This window comes from Bos taurus, chromosome 11 (genome assembly GCF_002263795.3).
Source record: "Bos taurus isolate L1 Dominette 01449 registration number 42190680 breed Hereford chromosome 11, ARS-UCD2.0, whole genome shotgun sequence".
Classification (NCBI taxonomy): domain Eukaryota; kingdom Metazoa; phylum Chordata; class Mammalia; order Artiodactyla; family Bovidae; genus Bos; species Bos taurus.
The window spans coordinates 76,838,277-76,853,670 of NC_037338.1; positions in this window are offsets into that span (position 1 = coordinate 76,838,277).

Here is a 15,394-nt window from a genome sequence, read left to right on the forward strand (position 1 = left end):
ACATCAGGTGGCCAAAGTATTGGAGTTTCAGCTTCAACATCAGTCCTTCCAATCAACACCCAGGACTGATCTCCTTTAGGATGGACCAGTTGGATCTCCTTGCAGTGCAAGGGACTCTTAAGAGTCTTCTCCAACACCACAGTTCAAAAGCATCAATTCTTCGGCACTCAGCTTTCTTTATAGTCCACCTCTCACATCCATACATGACTACTGGAAGAACTATAGCCTTGACTAGATGTACCTTTGTTGGTAAAGTAATGTCTCTGCTTTTGAATATGCTGTCTAGGTTGGTCATAATTTTCCTTCCAAGGAGTAAGCATATTTAATTTCATGGCTGCAGTCACCATCTGCAGTGATTTTGGAGCCCCCCAAAATAAAGTCAGACACTGTTTCCACTGTTTCTCCATCTATTTCCCATGAAATGATAGGACCAGATGCCATGATCTTCGTTTTCTAAATTTGAGCTTTAAGCCAACTTTTTCACTGTCCTCTTTCACTTTCATCAAGAGGCTTTTTAGTTCCTCTTCACTCTGCCATAAGGATGGTGTCATCTGCATATCTGAGGTCATTGATATTTCTCTCTGCAATCTTGATTCCAGCTTGTGCTTCTTCCAGCCCAGCGTTTCTTATGATGTACTCTGCATATAAATTAAATAAGCAGGGTGACAATATACAGCTATGATGTACTTCTTTCCCTATTTGGAACCAGTCTGTTGTTCCATGTCCAGTTCTAACTGTTGCTTCCTGACCTGCATACAGGTTTCTCAAGAGGCAGGTCAGTTGGTCTGGTATTCCCATCTCTTTCAGAATTTTCCACAGTTTACTGTGATCCACACAGTCAAAGGCTTCGGCATAGTCAATAAAGCAGAAATAGATGTTTTTCTGGAACTCTTTTGCTTTTTTCAAGATCCAGTGGGTGTTGGCAATTTGATCTCTGGTTCCTCTGCCTTTTCTAAAACCAGCTTGAACATCTGAAAGTTCACAGTTCACGTATTGCTGAAGCCTGGCTTGGAGAATTTTGAGCATTACTTTACTAGCGTGTGAGATGAGTGCAAGTGTGTGGTAGTTTGAGCATTCTTTGGTATTGTCTTTCTTTGGGATTGGAATGAAAACTGATTTTTCCAATCCTGTGGCCGCTGCTGAGTTTTCCAAATTTGCTGGCATATTGAGTGCAGCACTTTCACAGCATCATCTTTTAGGATTTGAAATAGCTCAACTGGAATTCCATCACCTCCACTAGCTTTGTTCATAGTGATGCTTCCTAAGGCCCACTTGACCTCACATTCCAGGATGTCTGTCTCTAGGTGAGTGACGACACCATCAAGATTATCTGGGTTGTGAAGATCTTTTTTGTATAGTTCTTTTTGTATTCTTGCCACCTCTTCTTACTATCTTCTGCTTCTGTTAGGCCCATACCATTTCTGTCCTTTATTGAGCCCATCTTTGCATGAAATGTTTCCTTGGTATCTCTATTTTCTTGAAGAGATCTCTAGTCTTTCCTGTTCTATTGTTTTCCTCTTATTTCTTTGCATTGATCACTGAGGAAGGCTTTCTTATCTCTCCTTGCTATTCTTTGGAACTCTGCATTCAAATGGGTTTATCTTTCCTTTTATCCTTTGTTTTTTGCTTCTCTTCTTCTCACAGCTATTTGTAAGGTCTTCTCAGACAGCCATTTTGCTTTTCTGCATTTCTTTTTCTTGGGAAGGGTCTTGATCCCTCTCTCTTGTACAATGTCATGAACGTCCGTCCATAGTTCATCAGGCACTCTATCTATCAGATCTAGTCCCTTAAATCTATTTCTCACTTCTACTGTATAATCATAAGGGATTTGATTTAGGTCATACCTGAATGGACATCTTTTTTGGGTGTTAGTTCTAAAAGGTCTTGTAGGTCTTCATAGAACCGTTCAACTTCAGCTTCTTCAGCATTACTGGTTGGGGCATAGACTTGGATTATGGTGATATTGAATGGTTTGCCTTGGAAATGAACAGAGATCATTCTGTCATTTTTGAGATTGCATCCAAGTACTGCATTTCGGACTCTTTTGTTGACCATGATGGCTACTCCATTTCTTCTAAGGGATTCCTGCCCACAGTAGTAGATATAATGGTCATCTGAGTTAAATTCACCCATTCCTGTCCATTTTAGTTCACTGATTCCTAGAATGTCGACTTTCACTCTTGCCATCTCCTGTTCGACCACTTCCAATTTGCCTTGATTCATGGATGTAACATTCCAGGTTCCTATGCAATATTACTCTTTACAGCATTGAACCTTGCTTCTATCACCAGTCACATCCACCAGTCCATTCTAAAGGAGATCAGTCCTGGGTGTTCTTTGGAAGGAATGATGCTAAAGCTGAAACTCCAGTACTTTGGCCACCTCAAGTGAAGAGTTGACTTATTGGAAAAGACTCTGATGCTGGGAGGGATTGGCAGCAGGAGGAAAAGGGGACGGCAGAGGATGAGATGGCTGGATGGCATCACCGACTCGATGGACGTGAGTTTGAGTGAACTCCGGGAGTTGGTGATGGACAGGAAGGCCTGGCGTGCTGCGATTCATGGGGTCGCAAAGAGTCAGACACGACTGAGTGACTGAACTGAACTAATATCTGAATGGTCTAGTGGTTTTCCTCACTTTTTAGGTGTAAAATCCTTGACCCTTATAGTTAGGTGGAGCCCTGGGAAAACCAATGAAATGAGAGTAGAAATAGCATCTGTTACTAGCTGATGCAATGAAGAGCACCATGGGATTCTCCATTATCTTCTTCTGCCACTTGTATGGCAGACAAAGCCTTGTGTTCACGTGGCAGAACCAAAGACTGAAGCAGCATGGGTTATTGAGCTATTGAGTGGCAATCCACTACCTTGAAGAGTCCTCTAGGTTTTCAATAAAGTCAACATAAATGGAGTAGGCGGTGGTTGTGAAATGCTTTTGCTGTACCAAGTCAATGAAATTACAGGGTTCTTTTGATTACTACAGTATATTCTAACATGTATTTGCAGGAAATATTAAATTCATCAGATCTGAATTGCTTAAAACTTGTATATTCCCAGACAGGCTGATTTTCTTGACTGGCCGGCCGTTGGTGGGCTATTGGCAACTGAACATTTGAAATGCTCTGTTAAGTGTGTTTTGCATGTCTGCAGCTCTGAAGGAAATTCTACCAGCTTATCCAGGCAGTTTGTGCAAACAATGCGATTTTGGTAGACACCTGCTTTCATCTTGTTAGTCTCTAGTTTTAGTAATTGCAGTCCGTCATGAAGGCAGTGTGTGTTTAAATGGTCAAACTCCAGTAAAAAGCTGAGACTCTTAAGCTCAAGAAAACTTCCTGGTAGACAACACTTTACATATGTTTGTTTCAGTTTATAACAGGAAGAATTAAGCACGTCTTGGTTGACTCCACTGGGAGAAAACTCTTAGAAGCTCTCTCTTGGTTTCCTCCAGACTGCTGAGGCACCCTTACTGATTTTGCTTTGCATCTTTTCACTGTGATGAACCATAACCATGTGTACAATGATTTCTGCATTCTCTCAGTCCTTTTAATGAATCGTTTAGCCTTGGGATGATCTTGGAAACCACCAAGCACTTCTCTAACTAATACAGAGAATTAGTACTGAAGGTGGGGTGCAGTCATCACAAAAATCTAAAATATGTGAAATTGCTGTTATAGTTGCCTGAAAAGTATGATGATTTCTATTAAAAAGTGACAGAGCATTTGTCATATATGATAGAGCGGTGAAACTCTTGCTTGAAATAATTTAAGAATTAGATCATATGAATGATAAACTTATCTTCTTGAACTCAGAGTCTAGGGGAAAATGTTGGAAAACAGAATTTAATTAGTGTGTTTTGAATAAAAATGGCCACATTTTATGTGATGGTTCAAAAAAGTGAAAACCTCAGAAAATAATTGGATATGGAAAGGGATGATGGAATTATAAACGTTCTAGTTTTTGCAGTATTGGTGAAGTTGACAGCTTTTGATCCCCAAATTAAATGATGTATATAATAAAAACTTTGAAAGTAAAAAATCTGTAAGAACTTAGCCATGTAACAATGAACAAATGAATGGCTTTCCTACCTATTGTTAAAACTTCTCAAAAGACTTAAATGCCTTAAAATAAACATCAGATTAAAGGTCAATGCCCAATAAATTAATATTAATATTTAAAATAGCTTGAGGTAAAGATCAGACTTATTTATAGTGTAGCTGTTTCATCTACTATTCAAAATTGGTTCAATAAGTCAATTTTGATAGAAAAAAGTAAGAAGATAAAAAACAAATAAAATCAGAGAAAATACTGGCTGTGAGAACCTGTAAAGAAATGTATTGTTCCTGACACATCAATCTGTGTGGATTCAAATATGTAAGAGCCCTACTCTGTGTGTGTGTGTGTATGTTTATATGTGGTATCATGTTGCTAAAGAAACTTGGTGCCTAACTGCAAAAGCCTGTGATTCCTTGAGACTTAAAAATGACCTTTGCATTCGTCAAAAGTATTGATTATGTCCAGCTACCCTAGGAATTACTTTTAACAATTCCTGAAATAATTTGTTTAACTCTGATGTATAAAGACAATAGAGGTAAAGGAAACATAACAGATTGGTATTAGAACAGAGCAGAGTTAGAATCCAAATTCCATTATGGACTAGCTAGGGAACACTGGGCAATTTAAATAAGAATAATGATAGTGCCATTTCTAAAGGCCATTGTGAGCAAAAAATGCATGTAGTTGCTTTGTGTTATTTCTGTCACACAGAAAGCACCCAATAAATGCTAACATTCATTGTCAAAATGATCCTTGGGCCTCCATGCTTCTATAGGCAGGTAGTGCGTTGAGAAACTGTTGAAGTCCCTATGAAGGACCTATTCCCCAAAGTCTACTTCAGATATGGACATGAAGGATAATGAGAGATAGGGGCAGGAAAGCTTTCAGAAGATGGAGCCGGGAGGCCTCTGAGAACAATGGGAAAGAGAATTTCTTCCTAGAGAGCAAGGTAAGGGCCTTATCAAGGAATATTCTCTACCTTCAAGATAAGAGGTTCACACTATGTCTGCCCACTGGGATTTCAGAATTTCTAAAGACCAATGACTGCTATGTAACTTTCACTCTTCTTTTTTTCCAAATTGAGAATTTTGAAAAACCTTAATTTTATATTGGCGTATAGCCAATGAACAAAGCTGTGATAGTTTCAGGTGGACTGGAAAGAGACTCAGCCATACATATGCATGTATCCATTTTCCCCCAAACCCCCCTCCCATCCAGGCTGTCACATAACATTTAGCAGAGTTCCATGTGCCATACAGTAGGACCTTGTTGCTTATCCATTTTAAATATAACAACGTGTACATGTCGATACCAAACTCCTTAACTATCCCCCTGATTCTTCCCCCCTGGCAACCATGAGTTCCATCTCTAAGTCTGTGAGTCTGCTTCTGTTTTGTAAGCAAGTTCATTTGTATCGTATCTTTTTAAATGCCACATATAAGGGATGCCATATGATATATCTCCTTCTCTGTCAGACTTACTTCACTTAGTATGACAATCTCTAGGCCCATCCATGTTGCTACAAATGCCATTATTCCCAGAATGAGAATATTTATGGCAATTATCCTAGCTTTATTCTATCATGATATACAAGGTATATATGGGGAGGAAGAGGTGACTGTCATTTGAGTTCATAGGTTTCCAGTCCAAGAGGAGCTCTATCCAGATCTGATGAAAAGACCCTTATTGCACAACACCTAAACTTTTGGGCTCTTGTTGGATAAGATTCAGGTGGTCTTCCTTGGCAAGGGGATATGTATTAGCATAAAGATTCAATTTACTGTATTAGAGCTGGGAGGAAAAACTGCAGCAGAATTTACCAGTGATCATCAGTATTCAATCCTCCTTTCTTGTCTCAACTTACAGGAACTGTGCTTCCCAACCTCCTTACAGTGAGATGAGGCTGTGGGACTGGTTCTGGCTAGTAAAACACATCACTGTCAGGCAGAGGAAGTGAAAATACTCTGATGAAGTTTCAATTTCATTATTCTACCACTGCAGCTGTTATGACAGAGTTCTCCTACTGCGCTGGCCAAGTCCCAAGAGAGCAGCAGGGTATGTGGAGGAGAGCTGCCACCAAGAGTTTCCTAGACTGAGGGTGAACTTTTATAAATAAAAACTATCATTTTTGTGTGAAGTCTGAAAGATTTATCTGTTAAAGCAGCATAACTTAGCTTATGTTGACTAAAACCATGAAAACTGCTGAGTGTCTATGACTTGAAATTGTTTTCAATGTCTGTAAGGATGAATTTTAATCTTTTCCACAGTAAGGCTATACGCTGGTTATTGTCAGTTTGTGTTCTCAAAGGTCAGAGTGGCTGCAGAATATTAAACATGGAAAAGGGTCGTGTAAGAGAAGTTTTACATTTAGGAAGTTTAGATTATAAGGACTTTTAAAGTCATGGCAATATGAATATGGGTTTTAGTTTCTAAAAGCAATGGAAAGACATTGAAAGATATTAATCAGAGGACTGAGAATTTGGTGTACAATTTATAATTATTATAGTCTATGTATAGTTCAAAATTGGAAACATGGATAATGGTTTTAGTGGCTATTGTAGTTCTTCAAGAAAAAGATGACATGATTTAAACTAGAGTTGTCAGGGACTTCCAGGTGATACAGTGGTTAAGACTCCACTCCCAATGCAGGGGGCATGGGTTCAATCCCTAGTCATGGAACTAAGATTCCACATGCCATATGGTGTGGCCTAAAACACAAATAAAAAATAAATAACTAGAGTGGTCATAGTGAGTTTGGAAGGTAAGGATAGAATCTACATATGTGTTGTAGTCAGAAGCAATAAGACTTGCTGATTATGTAAGGAAATGCACTGGAAACTTATTTCTCTGGAAGGAAATACAATTTTTTAGAAAGTCAAGAGACTATACAAATGCCTCTGTATTTGCAGAGCTAGAAATTTGCAAAGATCTTGGGATTTATCCCTTGTAAATGTCAAGGGTCTTATGATATCTGCTTATTGTAGAAAACTTGAAAAATATAGTTGTACCCAAATGTCATTGAGAAGTGGGTATGAATTGCATCTATGCCACAATTCGATTTTTTCTACGTCCATCCAATTTCATTTCCTACAACGTTTTTCTCCCCATCACAGGCAGAAACATGAACCTCCAAAGTAGCTCCCACCCAGTGCCCATTATCTCTGGGAACACCCAAACCTGTGCTTCCCACATCTCTCCAAAGATGTCATTCTCTCTTATTTTGTCCTCAAAATTCTCAAATTACACGCTTGCTCCAATACCACACACAAAAACTCTCCAAAGAGTCTCAAGGTAGTGCTTTTATAAATATTTTCAGGTAAGCTCTAATATCTGTGACATAATATTTTTAAATGACAATTTAAGTTTTTCATGTGAAAAAGCTATTATTTTCACACCTTCATCCGTGTATATCTTATCCAAACTCTCTCAAGGAAACAAGTCACTTAAAATTGGGGCCTCACCATTCTATTCCATATCATTACATCTGAAGTCTATGGATCATCATAATTCCTTCATTCCTAATTATACTAAAAATTTTACTATAATTATCAAGCCCCCATTTTTCCTACAATAAGTAGGCCCCTACCGAAGCAACCTCCTAACAGTCATTCCTCTATCCAATCTTATTTACAAACAATCAGCACTCTACAAGGCAGCCAGAATAAACCCAGTACAATGCTGATCTGACTACCTCTACCCCTCAGCTAGCTTCATTGAAATTTTGCTGCCCTCTGGAGAGACCCCAAATTTCTTTATATGCTTCCAGAAGCTCTTACGATTTGCGACTGCCTACATCTAAAGCCTCATCTTTTTATACACCACTCCCCCAAAGACATGTACCTTATAGTACAATCGATCAGAATACCATTCAGTTTCTCAAATGTGCCAGGGGTCTCTCATGCCAGGGCCTTCACTTATCCTGATCTTTCTTTCTGGACATATATTGCTAACATTCCTTTAGGATCTTTGTCTCAATAGCTCTTACTGTTAAAGTCTTTTGACTTTTTCCTAACCTAGGTTCTATGTTCTGAATATGCAGTTTCCAAATAACTTGCATTTCCTTGTTTATTTCATATATCACATTTGTATTTTTTAAATCATCTATAGACAGTACTTATCTCCATGAAGATAGGGAATCTCCCTTGCTCAGCACATAGTAGGCACTTATGGCAGATGCTTATTGACTTGTTGCATTGTTAATTTCTCGTGCCCTAATTTGTCATTTGCCATTTGAATACAAGTCAGCAAGTAACTAATTTTGTGTAGTTTAAAGAGGAGGCAAAATTGTCTAACTTAGGAACTAGTGGACCATGAGTTTCCTCATCAAATTTCTCTACCACACTCGGAAGAATATGGAGAAACATAGTTGTGAAAGGGGGGTGCAGGGGAGAAGCCCTACTATCTAATGAATGTGTTTCCTCCCAGTCTCCTTTACATGCCTTCTAGATAGACAGATTGAAAGAATGGTTAGATGGAGAGAAAAACAGATGACACAGAGCTGGAAGAATGAATAAGTTATAATTATATTTGAAAAGTATTGAGTGTGGCTGTGTGTATAGTTTTTGTTTGTTGTTTTTTGAAGATTTTGTCTGTGTGTGTTTTCTTTTTCTTAACATTATCCAGTGAATCATTTTCCATTTAATTAAAATTGTTCAGATGCCCACATGATATTGAAATATGTAACACACATTATTTATTTAGCCTTCACATTCAGTAACACATACATTATTTCCATTTTTTCTCATTATAAATAATCCCCTAGCAAACATTTCTGTCAAAATCTTTCCCTGAATCTGGATATAATATTAATCTTTCACATTTCCATGCTTCTTTGCTCCGATGCCTGGTCTTCCTATGGGAACTTAGAAATCTTTTGGTGCACCTACACTGAGCCCCAGTTTTATAAGCCAGTCTCCCTCTCTACCAATTCTTCTTAGCAGCCTTCTCTGGCTTGGGGTAGTAGCATTCAAGCTACTGAATTAGAAAACATCAATGCAGTGGAATTGTGTGAACTTGAAATTTTATTTAGATGCTTCAAGCCTGGGTTTTGTTAATCTTATAATGATAATCACCATACTACCTGTCTTAACTTCTGCATATGTATTTTCCTGGATATTTTAAAATTACTCTTTGCTTCTGTGTTTTATGTTTTATGGATCATTACAGGACCAAGTGAAAATGCATTTTAACTAATAATACAGTGTGTGTATAAAACTGGTTGATACATTTTATTTTCTTTGAAATGATTTTCATGCCCTTCATATCACTTGGATTAAGTTCAGATGCTTGATTCACACACCGTGTGTTTGGATCTTGGCCAGGGTCTGAGGCTTGACACATAAGGCTCTTCTCAGATTTACTCCAAGTTTCAGCTACAAACTCATTTTACAGGTTTCTTTTTTCTATACCAGATGTACTTACCTTCACATGTTTTGCAAAATTTCAAGGTCCTTTCTGCTCATGGTGTCCTTCTACAAGCTCATTCCTCAACTTGGAATGTCACCTTCCACTCCTCCACCCCCTGAGGCAACTTGACACAAATCAAAGATTGAACAGTACTGGCAAATCATTTTGAAACAAGCTTTTAAAAGACAGTGTGTGTGTGTGTGTGTGTGTGTGTGTGTGTGTGTATTAAATATATTATATATGTGATTTTTTTCAGAGTGTATATGTGTGTGTGAATGCATGTAAATACATGTCCAAAGTGTGTGTGTTTATGTGTTGTTTACATAACTGGCGGTAGTTTAGTTGCTAAGTCACGTCCAACTCTTATGACCCCATGGATTGTAGACTGCCAGGCTCCCCTATCTGTGGGATTTCCCAGGCAAGAATACTGGAGTGGGTTGCCATTTCCTTCTCCAGGGGATCTTCTCAACTCAGATTGAACCTGCTGCATCTCCTGCATTGGCAGGCAGATTTTTTACCACTGAGCCACCAGGAATGTGTATGGGATTATACAGAGATAATTAAAATAAAAATTTTTTTTCAGAGTTTCTATATGACAAAGTTTTCAGGCTATGAAGTTCTAGTTAATGAAAAATTAAGGATACGATCATGGTTCTCCTTAAGATTTTATTCAGAAAGCAAATGGGTGATGGGTTGGTTACCTAAGGGTTGCAACACCAGGACTATCTATTGCTGTGTGAAACTGTCAACTTCCTATCAGACGATGACCTCACATGGGAAGATGCAGCTGCCTCACTGTATCGTGAGTTATCACAGTATGTGGAAGCAGGGTGAACAGACGCACATTATTGGAAGAAAAATTACCAACCACTGTCTGCAAGCGAAAGAATTGAAAATGACAGGCCAGTTTTTAGAGGGCTTTTGTTGGGGCTTACATTTTTCACCTAGAAATGGACACAATTACTGAAAATTAGAAACGAAGCTGGGCTTTACACAATGAAATGAGATAATTTCACGGCCAAAACAAGTGGGTTTATGTTGAAAGGAAAGCCATTAAAATATACCTAAGCAGTAAGTTAATGGGGGAGAAATTCAATTTGAAAATGAGAGAACATTTTCAGATAGAAAGGGCAGGCAGTGGAACAGGGTGCTTAATGAGGTACAGTAGATAGATGCAAGTTTAATCTAGATAATTTTAGATAATTACAAAAAAAGCTTAGGCTAGGAATTTTTTTTCCTACTTTCCCCCCCACTGCTGATGCCAAGTATTTGACTGGACTGGAGAAAGAAAAAACAAACAAAACAAAACACATTCCTTTATCATCCTGTTATCTGTTTTGTCTGAAGTCTATTTTCCAAAACTGAAAGGTCAAAAAGTTTTCTTCTCTGAGTGAGAAGATGTCAGTTCCATGAAAGAACTGCATTGTTGTCAAATAGTGGTCAAACAAAGGATGCTCAGTATTTTCACTGCTCCTGACCTTGACACTTTGTCCAAAGCACAGTCTTACATTGGTGGTTCCTCCATCTCACTCCACCTCAGAGATTGTCAGTCTACACTAGGAATAATACACTGTTGAATGAGCACTCTCGTACTCAGAGGCTGCTTAGGATTTCCTGAAGATGAAAATTTCTGAGTTACACTGGTATCTTTGTAGTGGTGTTCGCACTCCTTGTAACACCTTCCTCATTATTTTCCTCAAACCTTTATCCAGGGTTTGCTTTTGCTGCAGGTATTTAGTGAATGTTCTTTAGCTCTCCAGAAGCTTGTAAGATTATTTTCCTTTTACCACCAGGACTATACTGATTTATCAAGGTCTTTGGGAGATATCATGACATAGCTATAGAGTGTACAGATAGAAAGGAATGTTACACAGGAGGGATGTCATTTTTGATTCCCTGTCTGCTCAGGCTTCAAACCTGTGGGACACAGCTGTGGTCATGGGTAGGCTCAGGTGGGAATCACACTGGTTCTTTGGCTCAGACTTATTTTTCTGCTGAACACTACTAATATTTCTGCTTAAGGGCTGTATGAACTAGGCTACCTGTGTTCTTTTAAAAGTGCTTTATCAGCTTGTATGCTACGGTCTTCTACTCCATAGAGAAAGTTTCATGAAGTGGTTAAGAATGCAGGTTTAGGAGAGATAAAAACCTAGCTTCAAGTTTCTTCTTGTTATTGTTCAGTCAGTAAGTTGTATCCAACTCTTTGCAACCCCAAGACTCCAGCATGCCAGCTTTCCCAATCCTTCTCTATCTCCAGGAGTTTGCTCTAAGTCATGTTCATTGAGTAGGTGATGCCATCTAACCATCTCATTCTCTGTAGCCCCCTTTTCCCACCTTCAATCTCCCAGCATTAGGGTCTTTTCCAGTGATTTGACCTTGCAGCAAATGGCCAAAGTATAGGAGCTTCTAGTTTCTATTTAGCTTCTAATTTAGAGAATGTTTATTTCCCCCGAAGACAAATTTGTCTCTTAAGACATAATATCTTATCCAATTTTGAGGGATTTCGTAGTAGTGAATGAAAGAATATATGAATAGCTTTTAAATATAGAATGTAAACCACTTTAATTGATAACTATATTAATAGACAAATTCAAACTGTGTCTATGGTAAAAAATAAAGTGCTAGTGCTATCATAATTATTATCACTTCAGGCAAGAAATGTTTAGGGAAGTAACAATTATCAGTTTAGTTCACTTCAGTCGCTCTGTCGTGTCCGACTATTTGTGACCCTATGAATTGCAGCACACCAGGCCTCCCTGTCCATCCATCACCAACTTCTGGAGCTCACTCAAACTCATGTCCATTGAGTCGGTGATGCCATCCAGCCATCTCATCCTCTGTTGTCCCCTTCTCCTCCTCCCTCAATCCCTCCCAGCATCAGAGTCTTTTCCAGTGAGTCAACTCTTCACATGAGGTGGCCAAAGTACTGGAGTTTCAGCTTCAGCATCAGTCCTTCCAAAGAACACCCAGGGCTGATCTGCTTTCGAATGGACTGGTTGGATCTCCTTGCAGTCCAAGGGACTCTCAAGAGTCTTCTTCAGCACCACAGTTCAAAAGCATTATTTCTTCGGCCCTCAGCTTTCTTCACAGTCCAACTCTCACATCCATACATGACCACAGGAAAAACCATAGCCTTGACTAGACAGACCTTTGTTGGCAAAGTAATGTCTCTGCTTTTGAATATGTTATCTAGGTTGATCATAACTTTCCTTCCAAGGAGTAAGCGTCTTTTCATTTCATGGCTGCAGTCACCATCTGCAGTGATTTTGGAGCCCAGAAAAATAAAGTCTGACACTGTTTCCACTGTTTCCCATCTATTTCCCATGAAGTGATGGGACCAGATGCCATATTCTTCATTTTCTGAATGTTGAGCTTTCAGCCAACTTTTTCACTCTCCACTTTCACCTTCATCAAGAGGCTCTTTAGTTCCTCTTCACTTTCTGCCCTAAGGGTGGTGTCATGCATATCTGAGGTTATTGATATTTCTCCCAGCAATCTTGATTCCAGCTTGTGCTTCTTCCAGCCCAGCATTTCTCATGATGTACTCTTCATATAAGTTAAATAAGCAGGGTGACAATATACAGCCTTGACGTACTCCTTTTCCTATTTGGAGCCAGTCTGTTGTTCCATATAGGTTTCTCAAGAGGCAGGTCAGGTGGTCTGGTATGCCCATATCTTTCAGGATTTTCCACAGTTTATTGTGATCCACACAGTCAAAGGCTTTGGCATAGTCAATAAAGCAGAAATAGATGTTTTTCTGGAACTCTCTTGCTTTTTCCATGATCCAATGGATGTTGGCAATTTGACCTCTGGTTCCTCTGCCTTTTCTAAAACCAGCTTGAACATCTGGAAGTTCACAGTTCACGTATTGCTGAAGCCTGGCTTGGAGAATTTTGAGCATTACTTTACTAGCATGTGAGATGAGTGCAATTGTGCAGTAGTTTGAGCATTATTTGGCATTGCCTTTCTTTGGGACTGGAATGAAACTGACCTTTTCCAGTCCTGTGGCAACTACTGAGTGTTCCAAATTTGCTGGCATATTGAGTGCAGCACTTTCACAGCATCATCTTTTAGGATTTGAAATAGCTCAACTGGAATTCCATCACCTCCGCTAGCTTTGTTCATAGTGATGTTTTCTAAGGCCCACTTGACTTCACATTCCAGGATGTCTGGCTCTAGGTCAGTGATCAATTATACATTCTAGTTTAATCTAGCTCCAAAAGTACATATATGATATGTTTCAACTTATCCATAAAGATAATTCAACAGCTCAAAGCCACTATCTCAGAGAGACTACAGGTTAGCTTTGTAAGTGTAGCATAGAATCAACTCCTGAGCATAACAACTGAAACAATAAACACCACATCTAGCATGTTCTAGAAAACCCTGGAAAACAAAATTAACTGGAAGTGACCCGCAAGTCACTGAACCTAATCCATATACCCAGCACGGGCCACCACACTGGCTGTGTGAATGTACTAATCCTTTTCATAATTTTTTAGATGAAAACAACTGTGCCAGCTTTCTTTTTTATAACATAAAGAGGTTATTAGCCATACCTAAACAATTCTTATATATGTTAATTAAGACTATGCTATCCTTTCAGTGTGATAAGCTATTATTTTAGGTCTTCACCATAAGAAAAACATATCTGTTACGGTTTAACTTTCAGTCTCTACTTTTTATTTCTGGAAATTTGGTAACTGCTGCTGGGATCTCAGAAATTACACAGCATATCTGCTAGTTAAAATAAAGAAAGTTGCTACTAAATCTGTTTATATAAATTCATACTAAGCCTTTATCGAGGAAAAACAAGCCCATCTCCTCAGAGTAGTTGCTCTCTTGCTTGCTTGCAAATAGAGATATCACTCAACAATGGACAACACAGATCAGATTAAAGTTGTTTTGTCTACATTCATGCCACAGGCAATGTCACGAGCAGCAGAGATCTGCAATTGACTCCAGCAGGTAAAAAGCGTTAAGAGTTTGTCTCTTAATGGGTCAAGAAAATTCAGAAGGCAAGAAGACCCTACGCTGGGTTAAGCTAAGAGGACAGCAAGATTGATGACCATAGATCTTCCTCTTACATTTGGATTTTCATGTCTAGTATTTCTTGGAATAAAGGTCCAAACAAGTTCTTTGATACAGAGAGCTTGAGTACACAGCAGAGCTTAATGTGAAAATGTTTTTCATCAGTCAAAAGCATTTCCTTGAAGAGCATGTATTGATATGTGTGCTTATACATTTTATAGAAATGGACAGTCCCTCCATGACCCAACCCGATCCTGAAATGAGTTCATGTGAATAGCAGGATGGCTACCAGAATGCGACTCCAGGCTGATCTCTAGCCTGTCAGTACTCATCCTGCAAGAGAGGAAAGAGAGCTTAGCTTGGTAGTGAGGTTGGAAAGAGGAGACTGAGCTTGCATGGTCCTCCTTTCTTTTTCCTGTCTGCTGGAGGTTCACAATTGCTCTACTCCCTTGTAAGGTTTACAGTCATGAACGCTGTCCCTTCAGTGGTGAGCCTGTATGTTTGGTGGGGTAGCATCCTCATATCTCCACAACTCGTTGATTGAAAAATGAAACTTAAGAATCATGACATCTGAAGTTGTATGTGAAGAGATTTCAAGGAAACCAGGACATGCAGTACCTTATTGTCATGGTTTTCTTTCAGTTCAGTTCAGTGGCTCAGTCACGTCTGACTTTTTGTGAACCCATGAATCGCAGCACACCAGGCCTCCCTGTCCATCACCAACTCCTGGAGTTCATTCAAACTCATGTCCATCGAGTCAGTGATGCCATCCAGCCATCTCATCCTCTGTCGTCCCCTTCTCCTCCTCCCCTAATCCCTCCCAGCAGCAGAGTCTTCTCCAATGAGTCAACTCTTCGCATGAGGTGGCCAAAGTATTGGAGTTTCAGCTTTAGCATCAGTCCTTC